At 44.4% G+C, this 17,605-nt stretch overlaps 1 non-coding gene and 4 pseudogenes across 1 annotated transcript; all 5 read right to left on the bottom strand.

The window, feature by feature from the left end:
* Positions 1-5,263: 5,263 nt before the first annotated feature.
* On the bottom strand, positions 5,264-5,382 carry LOC141268559 (5S ribosomal RNA; annotated as a pseudogene).
* Positions 5,383-6,039: 657 nt separating this feature from the next.
* On the bottom strand, positions 6,040-6,159 carry LOC141268817 (5S ribosomal RNA; annotated as a pseudogene).
* A 7,328-nt stretch (positions 6,160-13,487) lies between these two features.
* Positions 13,488-13,606, bottom strand: LOC141267249 (5S ribosomal RNA). The gene has a single exon (XR_012321258.1). It is a non-coding gene; the product is annotated as a 5S ribosomal RNA (ribosomal RNA).
* A 941-nt stretch (positions 13,607-14,547) lies between these two features.
* Positions 14,548-14,667, bottom strand: LOC141268927 (5S ribosomal RNA; annotated as a pseudogene).
* Positions 14,668-15,288: 621 nt separating this feature from the next.
* LOC141269799 (5S ribosomal RNA) lies at positions 15,289-15,397 on the bottom strand (annotated as a pseudogene).
* Positions 15,398-17,605: the final 2,208 nt, after the last annotated feature.

The raw sequence follows: 17,605 nt of genomic DNA on the forward strand, positions 1-17,605 counted from the left end.
CCAATTTTTGCGCTCACCCATAAGGGTACTAATCCCAAAGAGTGGCCGCCCGAAGCAGAGGAGGCCTTTCTTTCCTTAAAACAGGCCTTCTCTTCTGCCCCGGTGCTGCATCGTCCGGACGGCAACAAGCAGTTCTTTCTGGAGGTTGACGCCTCCTCCTCTGGAGCCGGAGCTGTACTTACTCAAAAATCTTCTTCCGGGAGGATGGTAACTTGCGGCTTCTTCTCCAAACTCTTCTCCTCTTCTGAGCGCAATTATTCCATAGGAGACCGAGAGTTATTGGCCATCAAGCTGGCATTGGAGGAGTGGCGTTACCTACTCGAGGTGGCTCTTCATCCGGTAATAATTTACACTGACCACAAGAACTTGGCTTATCTCCAGCATGCCCAGAGGCTTAATCCGCGCCAAGCCCGGTGGTCCTTGTTTTTTGCTCGCTTTGATTTTGTTCTACATTTTCGCCCGGCTGACAAGAACATCAAAGCAGACGCCTTGTCCCGATCCTTTCTGGTATCTGATCTCGAGGAAGAACCTAAACATATCATCGATCCCGCCAGAGTAATGCAGGTGGCTCCCGTGAGTCTAAATCGTCTCCCTCCCGGTAAGACGTTCGTATCGGTACCTGATCGGGAGAAGATCCTACACTGGGGTCATTCGTCTAAACTAGCTGGCCACGCCGGTCAGAAAAAAGACCCTCCAGCTTATTTCCTGGCACTACTGGTGGCCTAACCTGCGCAAGGATGTAATAGACTTTGTTTCTGCCTATGTGTCCTGTGCCCGCAACAAAGTTCCGAGACACCTGCCAGCCGGTCGCCTTCTTCCTCTGCCAGTACCTGCTGCCCCCTGGCAGCATATAGCGATGGACTTCATAACTGATCTTCCCGTCTCTGCCGGTTGTACGGTCATTTGGGTGGTCGCTGACCGCTTTTCCAAGATGGCTCACTTCATTCCCCTGCCAGGCCTCCCGTCTGCACCCGAGCTGGCTAAAGACTTTATCCGCCACATCTTCCGTCTTCATGGCCTGCCCCGTCACATCGTGTCGGATCGTGGGGTACAGTTCACTTCTCGTTTCTGGAGAGCCACTTGTAAATTGCTAGACGTCACCCTGGACTTCTCCTCCGCTTACCACCCACAGTCTAATGGTCAAGTGGAGCGGATCAATCAGATCCTGAACAGTTACCTCCGGCACTTCGTTAATGCCCACCATTCTGACTGGGTGGATCTCCTGCCATGGGCCGAATTCTCGTACAACAATCACGAGAGCGAATCTTCCTCCAAATCCCCGTTTTTTGTCGTCTTCGGTCAGCATCCTCGGATCCCGTTTCCCGTGTCCACCTCGGTGGACAATCCGGCTGCGGAATCTTTTGTTAACAAATTTTCCTCCACATGGGAGAGTACCCGGTCCGCACTCCTTCTGTCATCTGAGCGTATGAAAAGACATGCTGACAAAAAACGTCTGGATCTTCCTCAATTCCGTCCAGGGGATAAGGTCTGGCTCTCGTCCAAGTATGTCCGGCTCAAGATTCCTTCCTATAAGTTAGGGCCTCGGTTCATCGGTCCTCTGGAAATCATCAGTCAGATCAACCCGGTGGCCTATAAATTGAAACTCCCGGCCAACTTGCGGATCCCTAACTCCTTCCATGTATCTCTCCTCAAACCTGTGGTACTTAACTCTTTTTCCAAGTCTACAGGCACGCCTCCTGCTCCGGTTTCCGCTGAAAACGAATTTGAGGTAGAGAACATTCTGGCCACCAAAAGGGTAAGAGGGAAGACCTTTTTTCTAGTAGATTGGAAGGGGTTTGGTCCTGAAGAGAGAACGTGGGAGCCCTGGGAGAACATCCATGCCCCTCTCATCCTTGCTAAATTTCTGTCTGGCCTAAAAAAGGGGGGGCCTAAAGGGGGGGTACTGTAGCGTTGGTGTCCCTGCCCTCTGCTAGGCAGGGATGCTGTTCCCCTCATCTCTCTGCTCCGAGCCCGGCGTTCTCCTCCCGCTCTGCTGGCAGCGCGCGCTCCTTCCCAGCCACTGTGCTTAGGGCGCGCGCGCGGTCCCTCCCTCTTAAAGGGGCCGCGCGCGCCGTCCTAAGGAGTCCCCGGCCAATGGCCGGAGGACTTCACCATATATAAGGCACCTCCTCCAAAATGGAGGTGCCCGAGCAATGTTGTTGCACTGTTCACTACTCTGCTTCAGCCCTCAGGTCCCGTTGCCAGTTACCTGCCAGATACCTGCCAGATTCCTGCCAGCTTGCTGTCTTATTCCTGCCTGACATTCTGCTACCTGCCTGCTAGCCTGAGGTCCGACGGTCTGCCTTACTACTCCTGTCAGTCTGTCTAAGGACCAGCTTGCCCGCTCACCTGGGAGCGCACATCAACTACCTGCCTGCTTGCCTGAGGTCCGACGGTCTGCCTTCCAACTCTTGTCAGTCTGTCTATGGACCAGCTTGCCCGCTCACCTGGGAGCGCACATCTGCTACCTGCCTGCTAGTCTACCTGGAGGCTCTGCCGTCACGTGCTGTGACCACCTGCCTGTCCAGTGACTCCTGCCCGCTCACCTGGAAGCGCTCATCTGCCGCCTGTCTGTTGGTCTTCCTGGAGGCTCCGCCGTCACATGCTGTGACCACCCGTTTATCCAGAGACTCTCGCCTGCTCACCTGGGAGCTCACGTCTACCATCAGCCACCACAGGTTGTACCAACCCTTTACCCAGAGACTGCCCCGGTCACTTGCCGTGACCATCTGCCCGTTCACCCTGAGACTGCCCCGGTCACTTGCCGTGACCATCTGCCCGTTCACCCAGAGACTGCCCCGGTCACTTGCCGTGACCATCTGCCCGTTCATCCAGAGACTGCCCCGGTCACTTGCCGTGACCTCCTGCCCGTTCTTCTAGAGACTGTCCTGGTCACCTGCTGTGACTGCCTGCCTGGTCGCCACCCGCTCCCTTACAAGGACCGCCCCCTTGTATAGTAGCTCAGAGGTTCCGCCTCCCAGACCCGTTACAGCAGGAAAGTGTCAAGTTAACCCTTGCTTTACTGACCAAAGACGTCACATCTGTTCCAAAAGTGACACGAGACCAGTGCGGACACACGGAAGATTCCAAAGACGATCCAACGTAAGTCCAGGTGACACTGCACAGATGTTAAAGCTACATTTCATCCATGGACTTTGTTTTCTTATCAACTGACACACATGATCTTTCTAATAAAGAGTACAGTTTATGGACTGAACAATAATGAGCACAATTATGGACTGTACAATATCTACATGCTGTAATTTATTTCAAAGGAGTTTTCATCTAAAGACTGTGTTATAAAAGAACCAAGAAGAAGACGAGACGACGACCCCATGACATCAGATGATGACGATTGAACCCGCGATTGCTTCAATTTAGATATAGGGAAGTATAATTATACATATTAAATGAATATTAGTCACGGCTTACCATAACATGAATTCACATCATTATATAACAATAATCCGATATTGATACTATTATTACTATTATTATTATTATGGAAATTTAATGATATTGCCAAGGAAGAAGGAAAGAAAAAATGATTGATGAATGTATCTTCTTTTGAGAATTTTCAGTTAAAGTCCTTTTATTCTCAAAAAGGGGGAAATGTTAAATGGTTAATTATGGAAATTCATTTGGAATGTTAATCGATAATCATTTTTCTGAGTTCTATGCCTCAGCCATCGTGTCTAGTTGACATGCGCTATTTGTGTGTGTATTTTTGGTTCACTACCATATGTAGAACAGGTGTCCATATGACTGGCTATAAAAGAACATGGTACAGAAAGAGGGGGCTCTCTTGCTCTGCTCACCCCACAAGACACAGAATCTTCATGCTGAGAAGCAGATGACATGTAGGCCTGGACACATGCTGGACAAAGACATGATTTACCAGCCAGGATCCAAGGAAAAATGGGTGAATCTCAACAATTAAGCTTATTATGGACAAATGGACAATTACTTTATAACTAATTATTGTATGTACCTGCTGCAATCTGATTCTTTTTAATGGACAATCCAAGAATAAATAGATACATTTTTTTATAAGAATATCGTGATATTGATACTTTGAGAAGTCCTCAGTAGAAAAAAATAATACAGGAAGAGTTTTATTTTACAGTCTCCCATCCAAGTACTAACCAGTCCCAACCCTGCTTAGCTTCCAAGATCAGATGAGAGCAGGCATGTTCAGGGTGGTGTGGCCGTAGGCAGAGACAAGCCTCTCACTTGCTGCTTTTCTACTTTGACGTCTGGCTGCCGGCTGCCCTTTCCAGTGCTCAGCAAGACCAGGTCCTTTTGTGCTTTCCCTTCTCTTCAATTTTTTTGCTGGCTTCCTTAAAAGGTGTTGTAGACACAACGCCCCACTCAGAGCCGCTGAGCTCACTGATCGGCTGCAGCGCTGTAGACGGAACGTCAGCTTCACGGCCAATGCCACAGGCCGGGAGCAGAGGCGAGACACACCGGTAGACCCGGGTAGGTTGAGTAGAGCGCGGTTAGTTGCTTTCTAATAGCCTGCAGCCAGGGATTAACTTTTAATGAAAGTGAACAATCCCTTTGACTGTCTGCAGCGCACCACACCTAGGAAGAGCACTCTTACACAAAAGCCAGCATGCACACGTGCTCGCACATGACAACACCCCCTATCTGCCCCTACAACCTCTCCGTCACCATGCGTCAGACTCTCCTGCCTGTTTTATGATTTCAGGGCCCTAGCAGGAATCACCCCCTCCCCTCCCCAATTCCTTCCACACCTTCCTTGCACTAAGGTTAGCTCTTTGTCAGCCGTCTGGCTTGGTTACAAAAGCTTCTTTGCAAAGAAACATGTTACTTCTGCTGGCCCTCGCTAGGCGGCCGGCATCCAAAACCTTCCCTGGGCACCTGCTGAAAGCCTGGCCCCTTCACGGCCCCGGGTGCTTTTAACGCCATCATTTCCTCACGGCGAGCTGCGGAGTCAATAAGCACTCCTAGCTGTGTTGCCTGCAAAGGTCTTCTGCTTGGGGTTACCGGTGGTTGCCTCCAGCAACGCGGGAGACGCTGGTCCTGGTGAAAAGGAGCCTAGCATTAAAAGTTAAGAAGCAACAATGCTGGAGGCCCACGGTGATCAGAAGGATGCTGGTATTTTGCAGAGATGAAATAGCGCAAGAGAGAAAGCAAATGAAAAAAAGAAAAGAGAATGAAAGTGTGCACTTGTGACAGGGAATGGAAAAAAGGCATAGAAGAGAGTGCCCCCTGCTGGTGGAAGGAAGGAAAAAGCAAAAGCCTACAGCACCTGGTATTCCCAGGTGGTCTCCCATCCAAGTACTAACCAGGCCCAACCCTGCTTAGTTTTCAAGATCAGATGAGATTGGGCATGTTCAGGGTGAGAAGAGCGCAGTTAGTTGCTTTCTAATAGGCTGCAGCCAGGGATTAACTTTTAATGAAAGGGAACATCCCTTTGACTGTCTGCAGCGCACCACACCTAGGAAGCGCACTCTCACACACAAGCCAGCATACACACGTGCTCGCACGTGACAACACCCCCTATCTGCCCCTACAACCTCTCCGTCACCATGCATCAGACTCTCCTGCCTGTTTTTTGATTTCAGGGCCCTATCAGGAATCACCCCACCCCCCCCCCAATTCCTTCCGCACCTTCCTTGCCTTCCTTGCACTGAGGTTAGCTCTTTGGCAGCCGTCTGGCTTGGTTACACAAGCTTCTTTGCAGAGATACATGTCACTTCTGCTGGCCCTTGCTAGGCGGCCGGCATCCAAAACCTTCCCTGGGCACCTGCTGAAAGCCTGGCCCCTTCACGGCCCCGGGTGCTTTTAACGCCATCATTTCCACACGGCGTGCTGCGGAGTCAATAAGCACTCCTAGCCGTGGCAAGGAGCTCGGTGTCAGGCCTGCGTGAAGGCGGCGGGGTAGCGTACTTAGCTGCCAACTGGCTCAGAGGCCTTGGGGCTTCCATCATTTAAGTTACTTAAGGTCGGTGTCTGGCAAGGCGCCGTTCCATGCTAGCCGAGCTGGGCAGTAGGGCAAAACGTCATCAAAATGGTCTACAGCACCCGGGGTTCCCAGGAGGTCTCCCATTCAAGTACTGTCTGAGCCCAGCCCTGCTTTGCTTCCGAGATCAGATGAGATCAGGCGTATCCAAGGTGGTAATGCCAGTAGACGCTGCTCGATCCATCGCCCGGCCAGCCTTTCTCAGGATCGCTTGGTGGCGAGCAATCTGGCCGTGACGGGGCGGGCTCAGAAGGGTCCATGCAAAGGCTGTGCCGTCCCTACAGGTGTGGTTTGTTTAGCAGTGATTCACGCGCCGCATCAGGTGTCTTCAAAAATGGCTCGGCGCAGGGTCTCCTGCAGGCTAAACCCTTCATCGCGGTAATGTGACAGAAAGAGCAAGCTGGACCCGTAACTTGGGGGCGGAGCGAGACGTCCAGGGGTGAATGAAGGAAGAGGGTGAGATGGTTGCCAGTGACTTTGAGCTGCTCTTCAGGGGGGAGGGTTGTGTTGCCTGCAAAGGTCTTCTGCTTGGGGTTACCGGTGGTTGCCTCCAGGCACCCGGGAGACGCTGGTTCTGGTGAAAAGGAGCCTAGTATTAAAAGTAAAGAAGCAACAATGCTGGAGGCCCACGGTGATCAGAAGGATGCTGGTATTTTGCAGAGATGAAATAGCGCAAGAGAGAAAGCAAATAAAAAAAAGAAAAGAGAATGAATGTGTGCACTTGTGAAAGGGAATGGAAAAAAGGCATAGAAGAGAGTGCCCCCTGCTGGTGGAAGGAAGGAAAAAGCAAAAGCCTACAGCACCTGGCATTCCCAGGCGGTCTCTGTTAAATGGTTAATTATGGAAATTCATTTGGAATGTTAATCGATAATCATTTTTCTGAGTTCTATGTCTCAGCCATCGTGTCTAGTTGACATGCGCTATTTGTGTGTGTATTTTTGGTTCACTACCATATGTTGAACAGGTGTCCATACGACTGGCTATAAAAGCCCATGTTATAGAAAGGGGGGGCTCTCTTGCTCTGCCCACCCCACAAGACACAGAATCTTCATGCTGAGAAGCAGATGACATGTAGGCCTGGACACATGCTGGACAAAGACATGATTTACCAGCCAGGATCCAAGGAAAGATGGGTGAATCTCAACAATTAAGCTAATTATGGACAAATGGACAATTACTTTATAACTAATTATTGTATGTACCTGCTGCAATCTGATTCTTTTTAATGGACAATCCAAGAATAAATAGATACATTTTTTTATAAGAATATCGTGATATTGATACTTTGAGAAGTCCTCAGTAGAAAAAAATAATACAGGAAGAGGATTATTTTACAATGGTGAGCCAGCCAGTCCTGTTTTTTTGTTTTTTAAATTAAGTGAATTTCTTCCGTGAACAAGGGGGGAGTCCTGACGAGCTGAACAGCTGTTGTTCACGTGTCAGTAAATTCACTAGTTTGTCACGAGAAGCAGAAAGGACCTACAGACTGAGGAAAGACAGGAAGCAGAGGTACTAACAAGGAACAGAATCACACAGGAAAAGAATCAGACGAACTGAAGACAGGACGTGCTGATAAAGAGAAGCCAAGGAATCTTAAGGTAAGCAAAATATGGATATAATTTCTTCTTTTGCTAAACAAAGTAATATTAATTTCAAAGTTAATGTAGGAGATGACATAGAAGTTTTGTGGCTCAGTTTATACAAAGAATGTGAATTGCAGAATTTACAGTTAACTTCTAAATTGGTAAATAGAGACAAACAGAAATTGAGAAATATTCTACATTTGGTAGATTTTTTTCATAGTCTTGTGTTAGAGATTTCTAAGCAGGAAAATAGTGTAGAAGTGTCAGACGGTGATACTGATTCTGACTGTAATGTGGAAAATTAACAAGAAGTAAAACACATGTCTGTAACTGATGGTGACCTTGGGTCTGACCAAGAGACGGACATACAGAAACCTGACATGGGAGGAGACATGACTGACATACGAGAAACCGACATACTAGGTGATGTGGGAGGAGACGTGAGTGACGTAGGAGGAACGGACGTCCAAGAGCCACTAAAAATATCAGAGAATTCTGGAATTACTCAGGCTCAACTCCAAATTAAAATGAGGAAAAATTTGCTGAAATTATACAAAATCATGCCAAAATATGATGTCAAAATCCATGCCTGTAGAAATTCAGAGACATTTGAGAGCTTCTCTGATAAGTTTGATTTATCCAATGAGGAGAGGAATCAATTATTTAAAATATGGATTCCTGTGACATTGTCCAGACGTTTACATTTAATGCCCTGTGAAAATGACTCTCCTAATGGATGGGAAAATGATTCGGACAGATTAAGATATTTGATTTATTGTGTCACAAAGGATTTTCCCAACATAGAAGTTCTGCAGAAACTAAGGATTGGTAGGAAGGAATGTACATATACATTCATGTCCATATTTGAGCGGTTGTACAAAGCTCTTATCAAAAATGGAAAAGTACAACATATGATAACAACTTTTGTACAAAAATTCAAATTCCTAAATTCAGTTTCCCAAGTTATGGCATCACAAAAAAATTCATTATTTGAATGTGCGCAGATGCTGGATTTTGTTAGAAAACATGAGAATCGTGAAAAGAAAATAAATCAAGCTAAATTTATAAAACCAGGAAAGGTAAAATCTTACCAAAAGCCAATATCAAACTCTCCTAGACTGAGTCATCCCCAAAGTGAACTCTATCAAATACGCAGAAGATTTCATATATGTTATAAGCCATATTAGCCAGTGCAAAGATCCATCTCTCCACAGAATGAGTTAATTCTCAGTCAGAACTGTGATTCTCTAAAAAGGAAAATGGCTGAAACTGATGGACAGAGACAGGTGAGACGACCAACTCACAGTGACGTCATGGAATGTGGACAGAAGAACAGGCAGTTCTCTGAGGTTTTGAAGGATAGAAAAATGTCTTTCCTAAATAGGGCGTTCCTGGAGATATTTGAGAGAGACAGAAGATTTGGTTTAGGGAGTGGCTAAGGAAAAACTGCAATTATAATGTTGTATCAAAATGTAATACAATGTCTCAATATTTATTTATAATCTTATACAGTAAAATTGTAGTTACATAGTTTCTAATAGTTCATATATATATATATATATATATATATATATATATATATATATATACACTTGTCTAAGTGGAGATTGCGTATAATTGTATTTATATATACGTTTATAAAATATATATATATATATTAATTAATAAATTAGAGCTTCATATATATAAATTTAAGTAGCAATATTTTGAATTACATTAGAACCAACCAGTATATGTTTAAGATATTTAAATAATTCTGTTTCTGTATGAATTTGATATTTTATTTTATTTTCTTATATTTCCTTAGAGTTTTCATTCCAAAGCAGGATTTGATCAAAGAACTCTAAAATGGATTTATTTCTTTATTCACACAGGAAGTGAAAAAATTGCATGACTTTATGTGTATAACATTTTAAAATAATAACAATATATCTAGTTGAACTATAATATATATGTAATACTTATTAATTCTTTTGTGTTGCTAATATTTTCTGTGCATGAAGTGTTCGTGCAAATTAAAGTAGCTTTACAGCATGACATGTGACAGCTGCGGCCTTTGAACTTTGAGCTAATAGTATAGGATCCCATTCATTCTATTTTCAACTGATGTAACTTAAGACCGGGCAGCCAGTGAAAAAAGAATCTAAGACAAGAGTTTTTTCAAGTGTCTGAAATTCCAGTGACTTACTCTCATACTATATACTATGTACTTGGGGAATATTCAAAGAAATATAAAGATATTCAATTGATATGGCAATGCGCATTAATAAATTGGGATACAACAATTTTGGGTTAAATATATATATATATATAAAACTTCATATGTGGAATGTTTGAGTTGAACAGATCTGTGAATGTCAGAGTGAAGGTGACAGATGAGTAAATCAGCAGCTGCTAAGTGTGATTGATGTGACAGAGGCCTCGTATGTTTGAAAAAAAAAAATGTTTCTTTATGTGAAGGTACAAAATATATTTAATTCTGAGGAAATTATAATACATAATTAGGTATTATCTACATATATATTTCTATATTTCTTTAATAATTATTATTTCTTGATTTAACTAATAGTGGATAACTGCAACCACACATCAAAATGGTTTACAAAGCAAATTTATATTTAGAATAATTTTCCACATGATAATATTCTTGAATAACTATAATATTATTTTTAATGGTTACCTAAATAGGTACACACCTCTCTTTAGTCAAATCTATGCTACTCATCGATATGAAATTTATGCACAATATTTCTAGAAGAATAATTATTTTTAATTTGGTTCTGATATATACATAAATTTTATAAAATAATATTTTTGGTATTAAGTGGGAAAATGTGTAGTTGATCCTGAGTAGATAATCACTTTTGATCAATACTTATTTTCCACACATTTTAATAAAGAAGAAATAATAATAAGGTACTATGGTATAATTAAGAAGGGTATTACATGCAAAGTTGCATAATTTAATATTTTTTGGTGGTACAAGGTTATGACAAATATGAAATCATCCAGATAATGGAGATATAAGGGTATTTTTTATGGAGAATATAATTACTCTGCATTTGTCATTAAAATTTAAAGGCCTTATTTTTATTTTTATTCTTATTTTTACTCTTAATTTTATTTTTCATTTTTAAAATTGTATTCTTACTTTATACTTCTTATTTTTCTATTTTTTCATTTTTTAATTCTCATTTGATTTTATTTGAGTTCAATATCTCAATTGAGAAAACACATTAATATTTAATAAAGTAATGTCAAATACAAGAGTATTGCTTCATTAAATATATATTGCTAAGGAAAAAAATGTTTACAGTTTCTGAGTAAACACAACAATTCATTCATTCATTTATTCATTCATTCATTCATTCATTCATACATTCATATATTTATTCATTTTGGTTCAGGAGTACACATTCTTTGATATTATTGGTTTAATAAAGATATAAAAACTTGTTTTTTCAAAATACACTGACACCTATGGGTTGGAAAAGGTAATTACACCTAAGACATAAAAATGTTCTATCATATGGAGAACTTGATTGATAATGAATTATTATCTATTATTGTTTATTATTCCAAACATAATTTATTTTAATATTTTGATAATAATTAGATAGATATTACTGATTGCTATGGTACGCTGTGATATTATAGGTTAGGAAAAACTGCCAGATTTGGTATCAGATTAGGGAATGAAGACTTCAATCAAGACATCGCAATTATGAATTCTATCTTAATAAAGACTTTTAATTTTTATAAATCAAAGAGATACTCAAAAGTTACAAGAAGAAGCAACTGATATCCGGACGTCTCAGAAGGTAACAGGTGTGAATGCTGAGTGTTATAATAGACTGTGTCCATTACATACAATACAATTCACACCACTGATCACCAGGACGGCAGAGGAGGATGATCCTATATGTACTGTGTTGTGTTCAAGTTTCATCACGTTCCAGTGGTTTCTTATCACCTGCAACGCTTCAATGAAAGCTGGTGAACAGGTAATACCTGGCATATGTGTCCTGTATATAAAGGACTGAGTACTGGTTATGGTGCTATATAAAGCAGGAAAGTGTCAAGTTAACCCTTGCTTTACTGACCAAAGACGTCACATCTGTTCCAAAAGTGACACGAGACCAGTGCGGACACACGGAAGATTCCAAAGACGATCCAACGTAAGTCCAGGTGACACTGCACAGATATTAAAGATACATTTCATCCATGGACTTTGTTTTCTTATCAACTGACACACATGATCTTTCTAATAAAGAGTACAGTTTATGGACTGAACAATAATGAGCACAATTATGGACTGTACAATATCTACATGCTGTAATTTATTTCAAAGGAGTTTTCATCTAAAGACTGTGTTATAAAAGAACCAAGAAGAAGACGAGACGACGACCCGATGACATCAGATGATGACGATTGAACCCGCAATTGCTTCAATTTAGATATAGGGAAACGTAATTATACATATTAAATGAATATTAGTCACGGCTTACCATAACATGAATTCACATCATTATATAACAATAAACCGATATTGATACTATTATTACTATTATTATTATTATGGAAATTTAATGATATTGCCAAGGAAGAAGGAAAGAAAAAATGATTGATGAATGTATCTTCTTTTTAGATTTTTCAGTTAAAGTCCTTTTATTCTCAAAAAAGGGGGAAATGTTAAATGGTTAATTATGGAAATTCATTTGGAATGTTAATCGATAATCATTTTTCTGAGTTCTATGCCTCAGCCATCGTGTCTAGTTGACATGCGCTATTTGTGTGTGTATTTTTGGTTCACTACCATATGTAGAACAGGTGTCCATACGACTGGCTATAAACGCCCATGGTACAGAAAGGGGGGGCTCTCTTGCTCTGCCCACCCCAAAAGACACAGAATCTTCATGCTGAGAAGCAGATGACATGTAGGCCTGGACACATGCTGGACAAAGACATGATTTACCAGCCAGGATCCAAGGAAAGATGGGTGAATCTCAACAATTAAGCTAATTATGGACAAATGGACAATTAGTTTATAAATAATTATTGTATGTACCTGCTGCAATCTGATTCTTTTTAATGGACAATCCAAGAATAAATAGATATATTTTTTTATAAGAATATCGTGATATTGATACTTTGAGAAGTCCTCAGTAGAAAAAAAATAATACAGGAAGAGTATTATTTCACAGTCTCCCATCCAAGTACTAACCAGGCCCGACCCTGCTTAGCTTCTGAGATCAGATGAAATCGGGCGTATTCAAGTTGGTATGGCCAGTAGAAGCTGCTTGATCCATCGCCCGGCCAGCCTTTCTCAGGATCGCTTGATGGCGAGAAATCTGGCCGTGACGGGGCGGGCTCCGAAGGGTCCATGCAAAGTCTGTGCCGTCCCTACAGGTGTGGTTTGTTTAGCAGTGATTCACCCGCCGCATCAGGTGTCTTCAAAAATGTCTCGGCGCAGGGTCTCCTGCAGGCTAAACCCTTCATCGCGGTAATGTGAAAGAAAGAGCAAGCTGAACCCGTAACTTGGGGGCGGAGCGAGACGTCCAGGGGTGAATGAAGGAAGAGGGTGAGATGGTTGCCAGTGATTTTGAGCTGCTCTCCAGCGGGGAGGGTCGTGTTGCCTGCAAAGGTCTTCTGCTTGGTGTTACCGGTTGTTGCCTCCAGCCACACGGGAGACGCTGGTCCTGGTGAAAAGGAGCCTAGTATTAAAAGTAAAGAAGCAACAATGCTGGAGGCCCACGGTGATCAGAAGGATGTTGGTATTTTGCAGAGATGAAATAGCGCAAGAGAGAAAGCAAATGAAAAAAAGAAAAGAGAATGAATGTGTGCACTTGTGAAAGGGAATGGAAAAAAGGCATAGAAGAGAGTGCCCCCTGCTGGTGGAAGGAAGGAAAAGCTAAAGCCTACTGCACCTGGTGTTCCCAGGTAGTCTCCCATCCCAGTACTAACCAGGCCTGACCCTGCTTAGCTTCCAAGATCATATGAGATCGGGCATTTTCAGGGTGGTGTGGCCGTAGGCAGAGACAAGCCTCTCACTTGCTGCTTTTCTACTTTGAAGTCTGGCTGCCGGCTGCCCTTTCCAGTGCTCTGCAAGACCAGGTCCTTTTGTGCTTTCCCTTCTCTTCAATTTTTTTGCTGGCTTCCTTAAAAGGTCTTGTAGACACAACGCCCCACTCAGAGCCGCTGAGCTCACTGATTGGCTGCAGCGCTGTAGACGGAACGTCAGCTTCACGGCCAATGCCACAGGCCGGGAGCAGAAGCGAGACTCACCGGTAGACCCGGGTAGGGTGAGTAGAGCGCAGTTATTTGCTTTCTAATAGGCTGCAGCCGGGGATTAACTTTTAATGAAAGGGAACAATCCCTTTGACTGTCTGCAGCGTGCCACACCTAGGAAGCGCACTCTCACACACAAGCCAGCATGCACACGTGCTCGCACGTGACAACACCCCCTATCTGCCCCTACAACCTCTCCGTCACCATGCGTCAGACTCTCCTGCCTGTTTTATGATTTCAGGGCCCTAGCAGGAATCACCCCCCCCTCCCCAATTCCTTCCGCAACTTCCTTGCCTTCCTTGCACTGAGGTTAGCTCTTTGTCAGCCGTCTGGCTTGGTCACACAAGCTTCTTTGCAGAGAAACATGTTACTTCTGCTGGCCCTCGCTAGGCGGCCGGCATCCAAAGCCTTCCCTGGGCACCTGCTGAAAGCCTGGCCCCTTCACGGCCCCGGGTGCTTTTAACGCCATCATTTCCACACGGCGAGCTGTGGAGTCAATAAGCACTCCTAACCGTGGCAAGGAGCTAGTTGTCAGGCCTGCGTGAAGGCGGCGGGGTAGCGTACTTAGCTGCCAACTGGCTCAGAGGCCTTGGAGCTTCCATCATCTAAGTTACTTAAGGTCGGTGTCCGGCAAGGCGCCGTTCCATGCTAGCCGAGCTGGGCAGTAGGTAAAAACGTCATCAAAATGGTCTACAGCACCCGGTGTTCCCAGGAGGTCTCCCATCCAAGTACTGTCTGAGCCCAGCCCTGCTTTGCTTCCAAGATCAGTTGAGATCGGGAGTATCCAAGGTGGTATGGCCAGTATACAGTGCTTGATCCATCGCCCGGCCAGCCTTTCTCAGGATCGCTTGGTGGCGAGCAATCTGGCCGTGACAGGGCGGGCTCCGAAGGGTCCATGCAAAGGCTGTGCCGTCCGTACAGGTGTGGTTTGTTTAGCAGTGATTCACCCGCCGCATAAGGTGTCTTCCAAAATGTCTCGGCGCAGGGTCTCCTGCAGGCTAAACCCTTCATCGTGGTAATGTGACAGAAAGAGCAAGCTGGACCCGTAACTTGGGGGTGGAGCGAGACGTCCAGGGGTGAATGAAGGAAGAGGGTGAGATGGTTGCCAGTGACTTTGAGCTGCTCTTCAGGGGGGAGGGTCGTGTTGCCTGCAAAGGTCTTCTACTTGGGGTTACCGGTGGTTGCGTCCAGCCACTTGGGAGACGCTGGTCCTGGTGAAAAGGAGCCTAGTATTAAAAGTAAATAAGCAACAATGCTGGAGGCCCACGGTGATCAGAAGGATGCTGGTATTTTGCAGAGATGAAATAGCGCAAGAGAGAAAGCAAATGAAAAAAAGAAAAGAGAATGAATGTGTGCACTTGTGAAAGGGAATGGAAAAAAGGCATAAAAGAGAGTGCCCCCTGCTGGTGGAAGGAAGGAAAAAGCAAAAGCCTACAGCACCTGGTATTCCCTGGTGGTCTCCCATCCAAGTACTAACCAGGCCTGACCCTGCTTTGCTTCTGAGATCACATGTGTTCAGGGTGGTGTAGCCGTAGGCAGGGACAAGCCTCACACTTGCTGCTTTTCTACTTTGAAGTCTGGCTGCCGGATGCCCTTTCCAGTGTTCAGCAAGACCAGGTCCTTTTGTGCTTTCCCTTCTCTTCAATTTTTTTGCTGGCTTCCTTAAAAGGTCTTGTAGACAGAACGCCCCACTCAGAGCCGCTGAGCTCAGTGATCGGCTGCAGCGCTGTCGACGGAACGTCAGCTTCACGGCCAATGCCACAGGCCGGGAGCAGAGGCGAGACTCACCGGTAGACCCGGGTAGGGTGAGTAGAGCACGGTTAGTTGCTTTCTAATAGCCTACAGCTGGGGATTAACTTTTAATGAAAGGGAACAAACCCTTTGACTGTCTGCAGCGCGCCACACCTATTAAACGCACTCTCACACACAAGCCAGCATGCACACGTGCTCGCACGTGACAACACCCCCTATCTGCCTCTACAACCTCTCCGTCACCATGCGTCAGACTCTCCTGCCTGTTTTATGATTTCAGGGCCCTAGCAGGAATCACCCCCCCTTTCCCCAATTCCTTCCGCACCTTCCTTGCACTGAGGTTAGCTCTTTGTCAGCCGTCTGGCTTGGTTACACAAGCATCTTTGCAGAGAAACATGTTACTTCTGCTGGCCCTCGCTAGGCGGCCGGCATCCAAAACCTTCCCTGGGCACCTCCTGTAAGCCTGGCCTCTTCACGGCCCCGGGTGCTTTTAACGCCATCATTTCCACACGGCAAGCTGCGGAGTCAATAATCACTCCTAGCCGTGGCAAGGAGCTCGGTGTCAGGCCTGCGTGAAGGCTAGAGATGAGCGTTGTTCTACTCGAACTGTTCGCCAATCTCAAATTCGAGCTGTTTTGGGCGGTGTTCGAGCCGTTCGGCGAACACGAACAATTTGAGAAAAATTCGGCTGTTCGAGGTTATGTTCGATAACTGTTCGTGCACCAAAATCATAACTGGATTTTTTCTCAGTAATGATGAAAATTAATGTTAATACGCAGTTTGAGTGTACAGCGGGGTGGGGGGAGCGGCAGGGGATGGATCTCTGCAGGAACAATGAAGATCTCCATTTTTTTTTCTCTTTCCCGCATTTGCAGTGGGGAGGTGCAATCTGTCAGCCTATCAGCAGCGCACACACGGAGCGAAGTGCTTTTTTTCACACAAGCAAGGGCATGTGTCATTGGCAGTGTATGTCACATGTCCTTGCCCTATAAGACCAAGCCATTTTCCCCGTCGCCACCATTTTCTCACTGCTGCAGCTGCGTGTTAGACGGCACCGCTGTTGCTGTGTGCGCTATACCTTGTTAATTTCAAGCCAATTTTCGCACAAATATACAGATAGCTTGGGAGTAGGGAATAGTTGTGATTACAGTCCTTTTAAGGACTAGGTTACAGCATTTCCTACGACTTTTATCAGGGAGGTCTGTGCTCTTAAATAGATAGGTTGTGGGAGTAAAGACTAATTGTAATTGGAGTCCTTTTCAGGACTAGGTTACATCAGTTCCTATCAGTTTTTGCCAGGCAGGTCTGTGCCAGTGCTGTGCAAGCTTTTTTCACAGCATTTGGCTGAATCTAGCAAAGCTAATCCTTTTTGGCCTATTACAGAGTGTGTTGGTCAGTGGAGTAGCCTATCTGTGTTGCAAGATATACCACCTGTGTATAGAATACCAATTTTTTTACTGCACCTAGTGAAGTAAAATCTTTTGGGCATAGCATCATTCTATTAGTCAATCTATACTGACCTCCATCAGGTTTCAAATTAAAACTAATTTTTATCTGCATCTACAGTACCTCTGAAAAAATATTTGGGCTTCTACCTGTGTGTGGGACTTGTTGTATTAGTCCATCTATACTGACCTCCATCAGGTTGCAAACTGAATATATTTTTTTCTGCATCTACCTCTGAAAAAATATTGGGCTTCTAGCTGTGTGTGGGACTTGTTGTATTAGTCCATCTATACTGACCTCCATCAGGTTGCAAACTGAATATATTTTTTTCAGCATCTACCTCTGAAAAAATATTGGGCTTCTAGCTGTGTGTGGGTCTTGTTCTATTAATCCATCTATACTGACCTCCATCAGGTTGCAAACTGAATATAATTTTTTTCTGCATCTAGCTCTGAAAAATATTTGGCCTTCTAGTAGTGTGTCGGACTTTCTCTATTAGTCCATCTATACTGACCTCCATCAGGTTGCAAACTGAATATAATTTTTT

The sequence above is a fragment of the Phyllobates terribilis genome, unplaced genomic scaffold (genome assembly GCF_046119375.1).
Source record: "Phyllobates terribilis strain yellow unplaced genomic scaffold, ASM4611937v1 Scaffold_4__5_contigs__length_816908805, whole genome shotgun sequence".
Taxonomy (NCBI): Eukaryota; Metazoa; Chordata; class Amphibia; order Anura; family Dendrobatidae; genus Phyllobates; species Phyllobates terribilis.